Genomic DNA, 18,904 nt, shown 5'->3' with positions numbered 1-18,904 from the left:
GCAAAAGCAACACCATTGCTCATCATCGATTCAACAGCAGCAGGTATATGCACATGGTCCCCAGACGCAGTTTGGACGGACCCTTGGGATTCCACTGGAGTAAACAAGTAATCAGGCGTAATTAAGCTGGTCCCCTGAGACTTTTCTGAATCTGCATGTTCCACATCAATGGGCATATCATGCATATCATCAGGAACGTTGCTCCATGTACCGCTCTCGCTGAAAAGAACTGGCGTTTCTTGAGTTTGTTGAGCACTCTCCATCGGCGGACTGTCTGACATCCTGCAATCTGTGGAGAGAAAAAGCAAAAACAGCCTTTCAGAACTTAGCCAAAAGGCTAAGGCTAAGGCTTATTTGCATATATACAATGGGCCAGGCGGAGGAAGCTCCGCTGTTGCCCTTAATTGACAATAGGAAAGTTGAAATATAAAGTTTAATTGGAAACGAGGCTAAAGTACAATATAATTGTTGGCGTATCCTATTACTAATAAAAGCGAAGGCATTCTGGAGACACCTCGTTTGATTTACACTACAGAATGCCAAAAATGCTGAGAAATAATATTGAAAGCGACTTCATAATCTAGAAAAAACTATATACAATTGTTTGTGTAAGCGGATGTCATATTATTTGCTAATTAAATTACCTACTAATTTTCTTTTGATTGTAATATTATTAATTTTTTGGCATTTTGTGTTTGAAAAGGCAAGCCAGGGAAAGGAAGCGATCGAGCGGCCGCGTCCGGGGGCCTGGGAGCCTGCCCCTGCAAGGTTCGGTCCCCGGGCTTGACCGTCACCCTCCGTGTCCCTGCCTAAATGATTAAGCGTAACTTATCATTGTCTACGCTACACAGTATGCTCATATTGGCCCAAGTTTTTAGGAATTCATTGGGGGGATAATAGGAGTACGCCGCGGAGAGACGCGTGCGTACCCTTGTTTATATTTTATTGATTACAGCCTGGGCGGACGTACCCTTCTGTTCGAAAGTACGCAGGTTCTGCGCCGCCCAGATTTCGTTGAGTAATATTAAACAAAAACCTAGAAATTAAGTTCGCTTTGGAGGAAAGGTCATCCTGGGGGAGGCCATGTCCGAAAAAAACTAGAGTTGGAGTTAGAGTAAAAGCGTTAGAATAGAAAGGATGTACGATTTGAAAAACCCACGCCCACACCTGGGGTGCAATAGTGCATTCACAGAAGGCATGAGAGAAGGATTCGGTAAGGCCACAGGTAGCGCAACGCTCGCTAACGCGGAGCCAGCACCACCGTTTTAGGAATGCCCCAGTTTTAATAACTCCATGGGCCAAGCGCCACGCAATATCAGCTCCCCAATTAGTGCTCAGTCCACCATATATACTGGGCCAGATACTGCACCAGGGTAAAGTGATAGACAGTTTCCCCTCCCAGGCGAATGTGCAAGGGTTTAACGGTATAGTCTGGTAGCAGGGTTAGATCTACAGTCTGTGACAAAATTCGTTGGAACAGTCCACGACTATAGAGATCTGAAGCTTTCGCAGCTCACTCTCCCCTCACAATGTTGTTTTAACGCCAGTTTCTGAGCCCAATTGTCAAAACAACATTGTAGGAGGGCAAGGTATTGTAAAGTGTTTCAACAATTTTGTCCAGGACTGTATTTTTGAGGAATTTCAGTGATGAAAAGAATTGGCGGGAAATATGCTACATTTTAGGAGAGGGAAACCCTTGATTTCTAGCGGCCTAGAGTGTGATGTTGCGCCACATTTGTGATAAATTCGACAATAAATGAAACATACATCATGTTCAGGTTTCTTTGAATTTGGTTGGTTGTTTCTCGTAAAAAAAAAAACGCCATTTCATAGAAGGTTGACTGTGGCTGAACATGTTCTGCTTAGGAATGACCTTAACCAGGATGAATTTGCAGAGGCCGTTCGAGTTTTGTTCCGTGAAGGAAAATATCGTAATATCTTGTTAACGGGGGTTGCTGGTTGCAGCAAAACACTTTATAATTCCTCTAAACTCTGTTTTCGAACCGTTTTGTAATCGTGGTACGACCACGATCGCTTTGGTTGATACTGTAAGTACAGACAGCGATGAAGTGATTTTCTCAAATGACGTTCGTTGGTGTCCCTAAATTAACGCACGGCACGATTTTTCACTTCTTGTGGCAGGTCACAATGTGCATTTACCTAGACTCAAAACACATTCCGCACGGGATGTTGACTTTTCACCCGATTCTCCAATATTTTGCACCAGCAAGGAAGAGTTCACCTTTGTTAGATGCGCGATCGCTGGTCGAAAGTCTTTTCATTCATTTCATGCGGCACAAATTCCCGAAAAGGAACAACAGTGTATTTCCCCATGCTCCCGTTTTATTCGGCCTTGATCTTCTCACAAAGTTAATTAGTGTGCATCTGTAATTCAACGAGTCACCAACGAGTCAGCATTTTTAAGAAAGCTTTTTTGGTGAGAAATATGCACAATTGAACCACGATGATAAAACAGTCAGAAAGGGCAGTAAACACAGAAGTTGAATCGATTGTTTTGGACACTATAGCAGAGAAAATAGCCATTTTTGAGGCGAATGTGCATGGTGACGCTGTCAATGCACTGAGAAAAAGTATCCTGCTAAATTTAATTAATACAGTGGTGACTCGTGCACACTAACACAATGTCGTTGTTTTCTTCTCTTGTTGGTTTTGTGTAGCGAAATTCGACTCGAAAAAATGTTAAGCGATATCAAATTAGCCTACAATGGAGCTGTTATGAAAAAACAGTCAGTAGAAAGCGTCTAATACTGTTACGTTTTTAAACTGCGTGTCACCATTTTGGTACAAAGTTGCTCACGCAATGAACTAAAGTAAACAAGTTTGTACACCACGTGTCATAAGTTTCTATCCTTGAGCGAAATTCGTGTTTTTGATAACTATAACTTGTTTCCTGCATTTCCATGTCTCCTACCGACAGAAATTGTCGAAGAGTTATAAAATAAAAACTGTACTAACATAAAAAGTATTCTTTTAAATTTTCCGGGTCTTACGAAGTTCTACTCGCGTAACATTAGGCCGGGTAATACATATACTGTATGTGCAAACTAATTTTAAGCCGTAACAATATTTGACAGTTGGCGATGCATCGTCATTTTATGTAAAATACCGCATCAGTTAGTATTTTATACGACCTCCTGAAGGAGACTACATTAAGGTAAAAGGCAATATCCTTCGTCCATATATATTCAGTACGTTGTCATCTCATTTTTAGAGCAAACCTTAATCTTTTTAGCACATCCAAGAAGTCGAAAGTCCTTTTTTGTTGATTGTAGGTAGTAATATCCTTTAGAAGTTAGAAAGCGACAAACTTTTCTCACAGATACAGCAATTGTAGAAACCCCGCCTTCTTCGCCTCCCTTGCCTTCTATAACATAACTTCCATGGCGTCCTGAATTAAACAATGGCTGGATAGGTTTTCTCTTAACTGTTAAACCTTTGTATGTGCTTTCCGTTCCAGGAAAATCGTCATTGATTAATCTCCAAGCGCTTTTAGGAGAAATGTAGCGCATTTTAGCTACTTTACGAAGAGAAAACCTTTGAATGCGAGATAAAACAAATACGCTCGTGCCCTTGTCACGCTATCACAGGCAGCAAGAAAAACCACATTTCAGATCATGACTCTCTTCTTAGCTAAATCTAAACAATTTCGCTTATTTCATCATTGTCCATATATAACAAAAGAAATTCGAACACTGTACATCAAACTCAGTTACGAATAAAAAAGTTACGCAGCGCTATCGTACCGGTTATGAAGGCGACTGCAAAGTTGTGTCACTTATGACCCTGTCAGCACGTCCTATAAATAGTTTAAATTCCTCACAAATACAGTCTGTGACAAAATTCGTTGGAACAGTCCACGACTATAGAGATCTGAAGCTTTCGCAGCTCACTCTTTCCTCACAATGTTGTTTTAACGCCAGTTTCTGAGCCCAATTGTCAAAACAACATTGTAGGAGGGCAAGGTATTGTAAAGTGTTTCAACAATTTTGTCCGGGACTGTAGATTAAGGCGGTCAACCTCTGTGAGGATGTGTTGATAATACAAAGGGGGATGACCCCTGATGTATTTTGGTACAGAGTTTGAACTCATGAAAGACCAGCTTTTAGTCATACGACTCAAGGCTAAGCCAATCCAGAATCTTGCGAAATAGACCCACTTAGAGTCGCAAGTTTGGTCCCCTATACAGGAAACCCAACGCAATTTTAGGGCCTGGGCCTTCTCTTGCGGGTTAACAACTGCCAGGCCTCCTTGAGCTAAGGGGAGCTGACATGTCGACCTCGCCACCAGTTCTGTCTTGCTGTTCCACAAGAAGTCATAGATCGCTTTATTAACTCTTGTGTGAACCCATTCGGGCATCGGGTAGACTGAAGCTGTGTGCCAGAGTCCCGAGGCACCCAGAATGTTGGTAATTAGCGCTTTACCGCGTAGCGATAAGGTGCGTTGTTTCCAAAGGTTAAGGCGATTCAGCAATTTAGATAAGCGATTATCCCAGTCAGCGTGATCCAGGTTTTTGTTACCAAAATAAAACCCAAGGATTTTAAGCTTGTCTGTTACCTATGTGATGTTTACAGGGCCGGTTGGCCGACCAGCTGATCTGCCAATCCACAAGCCCTCGGTTTTTGTTGCATTAAGGCACGAACCAGATCCCTTTTCGAAGATGTTGACAATGTGAAAACATTGTGTGATGGAATAATCGTTAGCTAAAATTAGCATCGTGTCATCAGCGTACTGTGACACTTTACTTTGTTGTTGGTTTGAACTGCAAGGCGAACGTGATCGGCAGCGGTGTTTGAAGTACCGGGAGCTGTTATAAGCCGGAACTCGTTTCCTAAATTTGATTTTTCTCGTCTTCTCTCACGGCTTTGTTGAATGCTGTGCGAGATGGTGAGTTCTTTGAGTTGTAGTTTTCCGGCGTCCCACCAGATCCGTGGATCTGTGAAGGGCGGCTTGTGATCTTTCCAGACTGCCCAGAAATTATTGACAGCTGAACAGAAAGTTTCAGATTTTAACAGCTGAGTGGGCTAATCCGTCAAACACAACGGTTCACCTCAATCGGGGGTGCACCAACACGCCAACTTCGCCGGGGAATCGAACCCCGCCCCTACCAACAAATAACAAAAAGACAAACACACAAACGAGGAATTCCACCTAGGAGATGCCTCGCCTGACTTACACTCCTAAATGACAATTCGACAAAACGACAAAAAAGACTCAAAAACAACTGGACAAACCAAAACAAGCACGACCCAGCACAAGGGTGAAAAGCGACCCACAAAGGGCCACCCGTCAACCGACTTACCCAACGCCAAGACGTTGGTTCACCCCCGAAAAAAGGCTAGGACATGCACACGCAACACAAAACCAGTACCTAAATATGAACGACCAGAGCATCATTATGTAACGACGCCACCACACCACGACCACCCCACTGACGGACAAAATAGTGACGACGGCGGTCAGACCGGAAACGACGGAAAAACAATGGAAGATTAAACCGAACCCGAGACTTCACACGCTCCATAACGTCAACAGCCGAAGGACGAACACCCCTAAAACGAAAGTCATTACGAGCCCCCCAAATACAGAACTTGCAGACATTCAACATATAAACAAAAACCCGCGGAACCACAGACAACTCATCAGCCGAGAAACCAAAAAGCGCATGACGAACCAAGATAGAAGGACAAAGAGGAGAAGCCAAAAACATAAGAGACTGAAGCCATGACAAAACACTGACCGCCAGAGGACAGTGAAAAAACAGATGCTGAAGAGACTCGACAGGAGCAGAACAAAAACAAGCAGTGGAAAGAGCATAACCAAAACCAGCGAGCCTTTCGGCCGTGTAAAGGACCCCATGAAAAATTTTCCAAGACAAATCAATAACTGGACGATCCAAATCAAAAAAGAAAAGCTGACGCCAAGTAGAAGACCAATAAAGAGAACCAAACAAAGGAAAGAACTTCTCCTCACAATGAGGAGAGACAGCATTCTCGGACAAAAGAAACAAATAAGCTGATTTCGTGGTCATAGAAGAAACAGGACAAAAATCAATACCCGAACCAATACCCAATGAAGACGCTGTAAGGGATCCTTTACACGCCCGCCAAGCAGTCAACAGAGAACGATAAAACGGAGGCAGAGAATCCGGCGAAAAACAAAGCGGAGCAGAAAAAACGAGATGCGGAGGAGCGGCAAGCCGAGAAGAAAACCAAAAAACCATGAAAGTGACCCAAGAAGACGGAGAAGAAACAAAACGACGAACCCACTGAACATGAAGAGCCATAACCTTACACTGAAAATCCACAACAGAGAAACCACCCAAACAAGAAGGCTGAACCACAACACGACGAGCGACCAAGTCCCGCTTACCGCTCCAAAAAAATTTAAAAATTAACGTATTAAATTCGACACTGACCCACCGGGGAACATGGATTAAAGAGGCCACGTACCACACACGGGAAAGGGCCAAGGCATTGATAACAAGTGCCTTGCCCTTATAGGATAACGATCGCTGACGCCAAGAGTTCAAAGCATTTTCAACCGCGGTGATACGCGGCCTCCAATTGTCCTCCTCCAAATTACCCGGACCCAGAAAAACCCCCAACACCTTCACCTTCACCGATGACCAAGTAATGTTCACCGGTGAGTCAGTGCGCCCATTCCAACCACCCAACCACAAACCTTCGCATTTTCCAAAATTTAATTTAGCCCCAGACCCCCTCTCATACAAAGAATAGACATCAAAAACAGCCAAAATACCAGGAACAGAAGAAACAACCAACGTAGTGTCATCAGCGTACGCAGAAATAACAGGCAGAGAAGACGAAGAACCAGGAAGAGACAAACCAGAAATTAAACCACTAGAACGAATATTACATGCAAGTACCTCGGCAACCAAAACGTAAAGGAGGGGAGACAGGGGACACCCCTGCCTCACCCCACGAGATAAACTAAAAGAATTAGAAATATAACCACTAACATTTACACAACTACTCACATTATTGTAAAATAAATTAACCCACCCAACAAACGACTGCCCAAAACCCATGGCATATAGAGTAGAACGAAGGAACGTCCAATCAACCCTGTCGAATGCCTTTTCTTGGTCAAGAGAAAGAAGAGCAGCAGGAACACCAGAAGAAGAGCAAAAATCAACAACATCACGAAGAAAAGCAACATTTTCACCAATAAAACGGCCAGGAACACCACAAGACTGATCTTTATCAACAACCAAATGAATAACTTTAAGAAGACGAGCAGCAATAGAACGAGAAGCAATTTTATAGTCGACATTCAACAGGGAGATTGGACGCCAGTTTTTAGGGTCAAGACGATCCCCTTTCTTAAACGATAAAGTAATGATACCTCGGCGCTGAGAGTGAGACAAACAGCCCAAACCAAAAGCAGAATTCAAAACACAAACCAAATCCAAACCCAAAACATGCCAAAATTTTAAATAGAATTCCATGGGAAGGCCATCACAACCAGGAGCTTTACCACGGGCCATGCCCTGAAGAGCTGCAAAACACTCCTCCTGGCTGAGAAGACCTTCGCACACCTCACTATCATTATACGGAAGAACTGAAGAAATGTTAGAAAGAAGCTCAGCACGAGCATTGGAGTCACAAGGAGCAGCAGAGAAAAGATCCGAATAGAAAGAACGAAAAACATCACACAACCCATCCTTGTCCGTAACCAAAGTACCATCAGTAGCTCTCAGCGCCGAGATATTACGGTCAGTGCCGTTTTTCTTTTCGAGCCGGAAGAAGTAAGCAGAGGAGGACTCACCCTCCTCCACCCACCTCGACCGGGCACGAACTTGAGCACCACGAGCAACCTCAACATCTATGGAACGAAGACGAGACAGAGTAGAAAGGTACACAGGAAGAAAAGAAAGACGACCAGAATCAATATGACTTTTAAGATGAGCAGCAAGACTAGACAAAATATTACGTTCCACAACTTTACTTTTACCACGATCTTTACAATAATTTATGCTAATACGTTTAATGTGAGCTTTAGCGCTGTCCCACCACCTAATAAGGGAAGGAAAAGAAGACTGACGAGACTGCCAGTAAGACCAGAAAGTTGAGATGAGGTCGATATACTCGGCCTCATCCAGAACAGAAAGATTGAGCTTCCACAACCCCGGACCCGGAGGAACGGAGCTGGGGAGAGCCCATGAAAAAGAAAGAGCACAATGGTCAGAAAAAGGACACGGCAGAATGTCTACAGAAGACACATCAGGCACCCAAGCAAAAGGACAACCGATGAGGTCAATGCGCGATGCAAGGGCCCCATCGGGCCGGAACCAGGTGAAAGCAGAATCATTTGGGTGCCTTTCACGCCAAATATCCACCACACAACAATCCGAAAACATAGCGGACAACAAAACAGAACTTTCACGAGAGACATCAAAAGGACAAGACCCACGGCGATCCCGAACACGGTCCAGGACCGTGTTGAAATCGCCGCACAAAAGAGTAGGAACACCAGGATCAATAGAGTCAACACAACGAACCAAAAAAACGTCACGATCAGGATTACGATTAGGAGCATAAATAGAAGCAACCCGAAAAACGGAACCACGAAGAGAAAACTCAACTAAAACAAAACGACCATCAAACTCGCAAACCACAGACTTACACTCAAAAACCGAACGATACAAAACAACCACACCACGAGAGTGATTGGTACCAAAAGAACCAGCGCACAAATAACCAAACCGCGAAAACCAAGAAAGAAGATCATCATTAGAGACTGCGTGGGTCTCCTGTAGACAAACTACCGAAGGAGAGAGATGGGACAACCACTGGAGAAATCCAAGACGCTTGTCACCATCTCTCAACCCATTAACGTTTACAGAAATTACAGTAAGAGCCATAATATAACAAAAAAGTAGAGACAAACCCATAACAAAAACTAAATGGTGGTGAGACAACGGCTAAATTAACGGCGCCTAGCAGGGCTAGGCGAAGGAGCACGGCGACGGGACCTATGAGGATCCGGGCTAAGAGGAGGTCTCTCGTCCCCGGAACAAGACCGGGAGCGAGAGGACGGACGAAGGGCCATCCCCGAGCCAGAACTACGAGAACTGACCCGGGGAGGAAGCGGTTTAGCAAAAGCATGCGCAGATTGGGAAGAGTCCCCAACCTGCCCTGAACCAACGAGGTCATCCGTGGAAGATGGAAGGGCTGCCTTCAACCTTTCAACCATGCTTACGGTCTCCTCTCTTGACACAAGAGGGGGCAGCAAGTCCCCTGAAACAACACGTCCCACTTTAACTGGAATTCTAGACCTTAACGGTCTAGAGTCCCCCACAGAGGCCGGAGCGTCGTCACCCGAGTCGACCCCATCCTCCGAAACCCCCGATGATTGCGTAACCGACCCCGAAAGGGGAGAAAAACAAGGGGAGGACTCCTGCACCTCCTCCTGAGGCACACCCACCTGACCGGTGGAGGCCCCCAAAACGCTCCCAGAAAAACGGCTAGGAGAGGGATCCAGAACCCTCTCCTCAGCCCCCCCCGACCCACTGTCCAGCAACGGCTGGCTCACCATCTCATCCAGCTCATTGTCTCTATTATCAACACACATGGACTCAGAGCCCAACGCAGAACACTGCGAAAAAGATTCAGAGCCCACCCCCCCAGACGCAACCCTCACCCCCGGGGCCGGAGCCACCGGGGAGGAAGGATCAGGAACAGCCGAGCCCACTGCAGGCTCAACAACACTAGACACAACTGGCGCAGTACCATTACCAGCCGCAGCCTCACAAATCACAGCATTATCATTATCATTGTCGTTCCCGCCATCACTAATACCATCGTCACTATCCGCGTCTGTCTCAGGTCTTCCTGGAACAAACCACACAGGCTTTGGGCAATGACGAACGAAATGCCCAGCCTGATGACATCGTTTGCATTTACCCTTGAGCGGGCAGTCAGCTGCTTTATGGTTATCATTGCAAATATCACAGACCAATGGCTGACCTTTATACCATACACGGCAGTTTACACCGTCAATAACGATATTACGCGGAATATCATGTTTGCGTACTATGCGCACTAGACGGGTACCTGTATGAACCCCAGGTACATTTGACCACAGCTGGTGACGGACTTCCTTTACATCACCAAAACATTTTAAAGCCTCTTTAACACGGTCGTTGCCCCCCTCAAAGGGAAACAAGTATACCATTACAAAAGTGATAGGGGTCGAAACCACCACGTTACAGCGAACGTCCCCGAAAGAAATGAACCCGGCCTCCTCATAGGTCTTTTTATGAGATGGGTCAAGGAAAGAAATACGTATAATGCCCCCTGGGCAGACCTGGATCGAGTCCACCAGGCCAGCCAGGGAGTTAGCTATGATGCCGGCAACCCCGGCATGGGAGGTCCCAGCCGGGAAGCCGGACTTTACAATAATAGTGCGCGTGTTGCGCGGAACCATTATGAAACTATATTTTAAACCAACTAAGTATACCAGTAATTTATTTTAAACTAACCTTAAAATTAAACCTTAAGCAGCTGCTAAAGGGCTAATGCTAATTAATAATTATCGTTTTGATGTTTCACACTAATATTCCAGAAAAATATCACTCAATTATCAAAATACAATATAATACAAATTAAGCCACACTAATACAGAAGAAAAATACCCAATAGCACACTAAATGGTCGCTCACTTAAAGAGTAAGCGATCACAAAAAATGTAGTAATAAAGTTCACCCTAATGTAAAACGAATAGCCAGAAAAATAACCTTGAACAAAAAAGCTCAAAGCTCAAGCCAAAAAATTTTAATAATTTAAGACCACACTAGAAAATCCAAGAAAAACCACCACAAAAATAAGACAAAACCACTCGAGAGAACCAAAAAGACACCCAATGACGTACTAAATGAAGGATCAACCAAAAATCGGGCTCAAAGAGCCCTGGAAGCGAGAAAAATGAAAACAAAAAGACTCGGCTTACCCCGGGTTACCGCAGAACGCGGCGCATTAGTCCCCGGGAGGGTCACCGAAAAAATAAAAGAAAACCAAAGAGACAAAGAAAAACTACAACAAAAACCTTACCACACTCCAAATTATGAATAATGATGAAACCACACTCCAAAAAAGAAAAGAAAAGGTCCAGGCCATACTCCAAAAATTGAGGTCTCCCAGCAAGAAAAAGAGCTCACTCTGCAGGGTTTGACTTTTTACGGCCAAACCCGTGTCAGGTAAGTATGCCTTTTGCCCCTGTCCGGGACCGCAAAATGAAACTTGTCTGCGCATACCATGTGGTAATGGAGGTCATGTGCCTTTCATCCTGTCGTGTCGTGCTGTCCACTCGCTGCTATGCTACCTAGAAAAGAGAAGATAATGTGAAGGTTGGTTGGTCACTTGTTCTGCTTTCATTTGATTATTTCTTCCCCAGAGGGAAGTGGGCCACACTCGGGCCGGGACGAGGCAAGCCTCTTTTCCACGGTGCAGTTCCAAAAATCAGTTTAATATATGAGCTGCTCGATGAGTAGCGTATCAGATATTAAGCTGATACGAAGAGATTTTTTTTTTTCGTGAAAAGGAAATCTTATTGACAGATAAAAAGCACTAGTTACAACATGGTGATATGCTAAGAGCTAACAAGTAATACCGGAGTAAGCGGCTAACTACAGCACCAAGGATCCTAACAGCAAAGTCCATGATTGGCGCAAAGTCCTTGCAGAGGATCCGAGGATGACGGCCACGAACAGCGCACAGACAAAACAAGGTAGGAATCTAACGTACTACATCTTGATTACAGGCAGTCCATTCTCTATAGCGCAAAAGGACGATAGGGTCCACCGTTCAGAAAAGCGGGATTCAGAGAGCCTAATGTGGTCTAAGCGTATCTTCTTAGAAACTTCTGATAAAATATAGCGAATGATCGCCTGATGGGTCTCAGTGCCATTACGAAAGGTTGCCCTATTCCGAAAGGTCCAAGTGCCATAGAGGATGGACTTGACTAAAAAGCGCGCAATGCTGGCTTGTTTAGGAGGAGTGGGAGGCCAAATAAAAAGAAAAACTGTGGAAGGACTGGGAACAAAAAGGGACCCCAACACAGAAGCGATTGTAGGACTAAAACAGAGCCAAACACGGCTTGCGCGGCGGCAGGACAGGAAGCAATGCTCGAAGGTCTCGCATCTAGAACAAATTGCGCAAGAATCAGAATTGATGTATCCCCAATTTTTTATGGACTCGCGAACTTTGACAGCATGCAGAGAAATCAACCAGGAAACATCGTTGAGGTAATTCTCAGATAGCGTATCACGGATGTGAGGCCAAAAAATGCGCACAGAAAAGCCCGATCCACAGAGACGAGACCAATGTCGCGAAAGGGACGGGCGAAGAACAATTGGCAGTCAAGAGCTTCTGATAAATTGTTTTAGACAAAAGAAAAGGCCAAATCAGAGAATTAATGCGCGCAAGAACCCAGAGTGGAACAGTGAGCACTCTGGCTAAATAAACCAGCTTGCTCAGTCCTAACGTATTAATGATGAGAGCCTTCCCAGGCAGGGAAGGCCAAAACCGTATGCGCGCAGCAAATCTAAAAGGAAGGACCGGTTAACTCGGTCGAAGGCCTTCTCCTGGTCTAGGCTGACCAAAATGGCAGCCTCATCAGTCCGCTGAATGTAATTGAGGACGTCGCGAAGGAGTGTAGCATTGGCAAAAATACTCCGACCTGGTACAGAACAAGTCTGATCCGGGTGGACAATATCCTCTAGTACATGAGATAAACGAGTAGTAATAACTTTAGAAATGATCTTATAGTCTACATTCAGCAGAGAGATGGGCCGCCAATTCTTAAGGTCCTTACGATCACCTCGCTTCTTGAAAATGAGGCGGGTGACGCTATTCTTCATGGAGGCAGCAAGTTCACCATCACGAAAACATTCGTTGGCTACGCGTAATAACAGGGGGCCCAGAATATCCCAAAAGGCTAGATAAAACTTGACAGTCAGGCCGTCTGAGCCAGGGGATTTACCAACGCTCAGCGACCTCACCGCCCCAGACAATTCGCCCAGAGTGAGAAGGCCTTTGCACGAATCGCATTGGGGAGGAGAGAGAGATGCTGCTACCAAGTGGAGACAGGATGCATTATACTCAGGATCAATGGGTTCCTCAGAAAACAACTTCGAGTAGAAAGACCTATGAGCCTGCTCGATTTCGACAGTAGTGAAAACCTCGGTCATTAAGAATAGAGGAAACACTATTACGGTTGACTCGTTCGTGTTCGAGATGAAACAAGTACCGCGTCGGTCTCTGTCCCTCCTCAAGCCATTGCACGCGAGAACAGGTCTTAGCGCCCTCTAAGCCACCTATTATAAGAGACTGCAATTGGCTTTCAATTGCTGCAATCTCAGGGCCGACTAAGAGATCACCAGCCACTAACACAGTTTTAAGTTTAAAAATACGATTGGTAAGAACTACGCGCTCATGCAATCTCCTGCATTGCTTCTCCTTAGCAAAAGCTATCATTTGCCTTAATACATTCTTTAAAGAAATCCCACCAGAGCTTGACCGACGGTAAATGTCTCAAAGCGCCAGCCAAAACTTGCAACCTGTCGGTAATACAGGGCGAAAAGTCTTTGTTACTGAGAAGGGAGCAGTTAAACTTCCACAGCCCCGGCCCCCTACTCGTTTCACTATTAGGCCGGGTGGAAAGGTAAACAAAATCGTGATCGGAAAAGCTACAAGGCTGAATATCACATGAAACAACAGACGGCATAAAATGGCGCGACACTAAAAATTTGTCAAGGCGAGACCCGATTGAAAAATTGGAGTTAAACCAAGTACACTGACGCTCCCTCGGGTGGAGCCTGCGCCACGCGTCTGAAAGGTGACAAGCTGAAACCAGGCCAGACAGATTCTTATCAGGAACAAAATTACTGCCTAACTTGTCTGACTGGCGGTCGTAACAACTAAAATCGCCTGCGATAATCCAGGAGTCGGAGGGCAGAAAATACTGGTGTAGGTACTCAAAAAACACTTTCCGGTCAGTTAAGCAGGTGGGCGCGTAAATACAAACAAGATTAAAAACAAGTAGATCAACCGTAAATAAAATACTAGAACTCTCCCATCCGAATCCTTAAGCCAGCACGAAACCACACCGTCAAAATTGTTTGCGAAGAAAACACCTACTCCACCCTGCCGTCCGCTGGCAGGAGCCCAAAAACGACGGTCACAATGAAAGCTTGAAGGAGGCTCGGATAGGAGAGTTTCTTGTACACAACAAATATCGGCACGACAAGAAACAAACTCATTAAATAAAAGCTGACTCTTGCGAGGACCAAGTCCTCGAGAATTAAGGGTTAAAATCTTCATGTTAGTGTTTCTTTGATGTGGTTTTTACCTTAGCTGGGGAGGTAGCGAGGCAAGCGGGAGGACCAGAAGAAGAAAACTTTGCCGGTGTTCGCTGGCCAACACGCTTGACCAAAGGGCGTGTGACTTCTTTGAGAGCTGAAGCAAGTACCAAGGCGGACTGCGATGAGGGCTGAGGACAGGGAGGTGGGGGTGGCGGCGGCGATTGAGACTGAGATTGCTTGGAGGAAGCTCCAGAGAACAGGAGAAGCAAACTAGGAGGAGGTGGTGTGGAGTCCACGAAAGCGATGTCAGAGTCAGTGGTTAAAGCCGGCAAGAACGACGAAGATTGGGAAGAAGATAGCAGTATTTCAGCGGGCGAGGCGTCGGTGTTATCCATGGGCGTTACTGGCAGCGTAGAATTGGAATTGGCAAAAGGACGATCCACTAGTACGTTGCAGGCATTTAAGGAAGGAAAAATCTTGAAAAATGCTGTCAATCGTTGAACCTGTGACTTCAGCTACATTAAAAACAGCATATAGAGGCCTCTCCGGCAATACATTATACGGGTGGTCAGTTTCTCTTTCGATAACGGGCATTACATCCTCCGCAGGAGGTAAAGATGCATCAGTTGAAGTCACGCTTACAGGCGCAGGCGCAGCTGTAATGGCAGCGTAACTCGGTATGTTGTCCTCGCAGGTAGACATCTCAATTTCAGGGCTATCGCCTCAATTACTTCCAAAATGAGAAAGAGACTCGGCCAAAACCGGAGCCTAAGTTGTGGGAAAACGTGCAAAAACTTTCCACTGATACGCTCCTCAATTTGGGGGACGACATTGCTGTTCCCCCCGGCGGGTACTTAAGACTTCTCATCAAAAATAACAACAAAAAAACGCCAATGCTCATAGCCGACAAGGTGCTCCCAGTCTCATGGCCACGAGATGTGGTGGTACGATTACAATCCGTGCCAAGGAAGGAATGCCCAAAGCCAACCTGAACGCGACGCGCACTCAACAATCGCCCTTGTGCGGTGGGCAGCAGCCACCAGCATTGCATGGCACTTGCATTGACGGCAAGAGGACAAATGCACATTGTGCTTGCTCTAACCTCGTTTTCATTTCCCCCATATAACAAAGTTAATTTTCACGGCAAATTACTTGTCTACGACCATACCACAGGGAAAACACCGGTTCTCGTCCGATCACTGAAGTTAAGCCCTGTCGGGCGGGGTTAGTACCTCGATGGCAGACCGCCTGGGAATACCTTGTATTGTAGGCTTCCCTTTTTCCTTCTGTACACTTGATTATCTCAAATAATCTCAGTTTCCTCCATGAAAGATCATTCCAAACCAGGTTTTTTGAACACAACATGCCAACGATATGTCAAAAATGACACATACAACAAAAACAAAATAGTTCACACGAGAAAGTGGAACTTGTATTCCCAAGGGAGCGTCTGCGTGCGAGATCTTATCAATCTAACCTTTATGACATGAAACGTATCTTTTTGTGAGCAAAGAACAGGATACGACAAGTAAAAAATGCATGCACTGTTATGCATTAGATGGAAGTTAATCTAGCCCGGATGATATGTATACAACGAAGGCTACAACACTATAACATTCATCTTGCGAAAACGTGACTTATGTGATGTAGTGCACTTCAAAGTCTTACTGTTCCCTGCTCAACACGGACAGTACGTATTGCAAGGGTGCATAAGACACTATCCTGAGCATAAAAGATTTACTTTTTATGATAACAATTCAATTAACTGATAACATAGAGAAACCACAAAGTGTTGGCCACAGAAATGTAATGCCAACTGATCTGGCGGGTGCTCAGTTACTCAATGCAAATTGGGCTCTCCAGAACGCAACATACCACAATGCAAAAGAAATCTATCGCGATGGAGCAGTACAAACACACATCCACTTACGTTTTCTCACTCGTCTATCGATGGAAGTGCTGCTAATCGATGCGGCTGAAATAAACACGTCCTCTCGCTCTCTCTACTGCCAAGAATGAAAGAATGAAAGAAATAAAATCACAGCTTTGCAGATCACCAAGTACGGAACATTCACCTACAATTTCAGCAGTGGATTTCACAAATACAACTCACCTTCCTTAGTCCTTACACCGCCACCGCATCTCCTGCCCTGCTGTGCCTGAAACGATACCAACAAACCTTCCCATTAGCCAACTTTGCCACCGGGGGTTGGTGCGGGGACTAGCGCGAACGCAGGTCCCCACTACCAGAAATTATACGCTCGAGTTACCCACATTTGGGGTAATCGCAAGGGTCAACCCAATCGAAGTGCAATGAAAGAGCCTCACCTTGAGAGGACTGCCTCCCTGATCACAGTGCCTCCCGCGTCAGGTAAGTTTTTTTTGTAATTCGGCGGTCCAGAGACGTAGTGCAATGCCTTCTCAGCCTCTCCGAGACCGCAAAACGCAACTTGTCTGCACATACCATGTGGTAATGGAGGTCACGTGCTCCTCGTCCTGTCGTGTCGTGCTGTCCACTCGCTGCTATGCTACCTAGAAAAGAGAAGAGAATGTGAAGGTTGGTTGGTTGGTTGGTCACTTGTTCTGCTTTCACTTGATTATTTCTTCCCCATAGGGAAGTGGGCCACGCTCAGAGGTAGTGCTATACCGAGGCAACCCGTGGCCGGGACGAGGCAAGCCTCTTTTCCACGGCCCAGTTCCAAAAATCAGTTTAATATATGAGCTGCTCGATGAGCAGCGTATCAGATATTAAGCTGATAAGAACAGATTTTTTCCATTTTAAAACTTTATTCAGAAAATAAAAACACCTATTTACATCGAGTAGCAAACGATAGAAAACAGATTAAATATCAATTCAAAGTCACAGTTTTCACAAGATCTTAATCAGTTCGAGTTATTTCTTCTTGGCTCTTTCTTCAAGTTTTTTGCGATAATACCGCAGGTATGACACAGTACAATCAAAAGCTCTGACGTCACCGATATTATACTCCTCAACAATGCTGCGAGCTAGCACACTAAGGGCGGATTCAGAATACTGAAGAAGCGAATGAGGTAGGGAAGACACATAAGTATTAACACGAGCTTGAACAAACTTGGCGAGCTTCTCAGGGAAACGAGCAGGCGAAGACACAGGAGACGCAGAAGCAGTAGAACCAGGAGTAGAGACTGAAGGAGAAACTTGAACCATGGGAGACTGGGGCGCAGTGGAAACGGTGGGGCGAGGGGCACAGACAGAAGACACGGTGTGGACATCAGGAGACATAGACGCAGCAGTGGAAACAGGACAAGAAACAGGAGGCGCAGTCGGAGAGGCAGAGACTTGCACAGGAGGAACGGAAGCAGAGGACATTGAAACAGGAGCAGTCGAACGAGGGGAAAGAGGGGTAACTGCCTGAGCAGCAACCACCTCATCCCCGGAAGCCATCTCGCACTCCTTCTCGGACTCTTCCGAAACAGCCTCAGAAGAGGGAGGAACATAGGCGGAACCATCATCATTCTCTTCCATGACGGGCACAGCAGAAGACAGAGTCTCAGTACCAAGATGGATATCGCCCCAAGCCCGCCTACACTCTCGAGCCATGTGACCAGCCTGATGACAGCGCCGGCACAGGCCCGAGAGCGGGCAGGAGGGACCACGATGACCAGATTGGCGGCAAATAGTACAATGGGCAGGCTGACGAGCGTACCACACACGGCATTTGCAGTCACAGATTGTCACAAAGTACGGAACATCCTGGTCCAAAGCAACGTCGACCACACGGTTACCATTATGCAAAGACGGGAAATTTGGAAACGTACTCCGGCGTATGGACAGAACCTCACCGAACGATTGGAAAAACATCTTCACGTCATCATCATCAACCTCCGAAGGGAGATCTCGCACGTGGACGGAACGAACTTTAACATCTGCATGAAAAACAGGGACGTTCACGCCGTCATAGAGAAGGCCAGATGAGATCAAGGCTTCACAAGATGAACGGTCTTTAAAAGTCACACGAACACGACCACTTTGTAAAAACTGAACCGTAGTAAGGTTATCTGCATGAACAACGTCTAGCAACTGTGGTAGGACGGTAGAAGAGCCAACGTTCTGGAAAACTGCTTCAGGGAACTGAAGAATAACACTATTTAAACAATCCATGATGAACAATTTAGGGTAGAGGCTATGCCGTTCTCTCCCGGCAGGTACTTAGGACAAGCGCTCAAAAAATAAACAAAATGCCAATCAATACCATAGACTAAGAAACGTCGGCCAACCGACCAGATATCTTAGCCAAAAGGCCGAGAAGCGATGCCCGTAAATGCTCACAGCGGACAAGGTGCTCCCAGTCTCACGTCCACGAGATATGGTGGTCCGATTACAATCCGTGCCAAGGAAGGAATGCCCAAAGCCAACCTGAAAGCGAGGCGCACACAACGATCGCCCTTGTACACTGAGCAGCAGCACCAGCATTGCATGGCACTTGCGTTGACGGCAAGAGGACAAATGCACATTGTGCTTGCTCTGACCTCGTTTTCATTTCCCCTTATAACAAAGTTAATTTTCACGGCAAATTACTT

At 45.6% G+C, this 18,904-nt stretch overlaps 3 non-coding genes and 1 pseudogene across 3 annotated transcripts; 1 reads left to right on the top strand and 3 right to left on the bottom strand.

Moving 5' to 3' along the window:
• Positions 1 to 11,434: 11,434 nt before the first annotated feature.
• LOC138058577 (U2 spliceosomal RNA) lies at positions 11,435 to 11,587 on the bottom strand (annotated as a pseudogene).
• A 3,911-nt stretch (positions 11,588 to 15,498) lies between these two features.
• On the top strand, positions 15,499 to 15,617 carry LOC138058360 (5S ribosomal RNA). The gene has a single exon (XR_011133892.1). It is a non-coding gene; the product is annotated as a 5S ribosomal RNA (ribosomal RNA).
• A 942-nt stretch (positions 15,618 to 16,559) lies between these two features.
• Positions 16,560 to 16,723, bottom strand: LOC138058423 (U1 spliceosomal RNA). Its single transcript, XR_011133948.1, has one exon. It is a non-coding gene; the product is annotated as a U1 spliceosomal RNA (small nuclear RNA).
• Positions 16,724 to 16,957: 234 nt separating this feature from the next.
• On the bottom strand, positions 16,958 to 17,147 carry LOC138058548 (U2 spliceosomal RNA). Its single transcript, XR_011134065.1, has one exon. It is a non-coding gene; the product is annotated as a U2 spliceosomal RNA (small nuclear RNA).
• Positions 17,148 to 18,904: the final 1,757 nt, after the last annotated feature.

The sequence above is a fragment of the Montipora capricornis genome, chromosome 7 (genome assembly GCF_036669925.1).
Source record: "Montipora capricornis isolate CH-2021 chromosome 7, ASM3666992v2, whole genome shotgun sequence".
In the NCBI taxonomy this organism is placed as follows: Eukaryota; Metazoa; Cnidaria; class Anthozoa; order Scleractinia; family Acroporidae; genus Montipora; species Montipora capricornis.
This window is presented reverse-complemented; position numbering and strand designations above follow the sequence as displayed.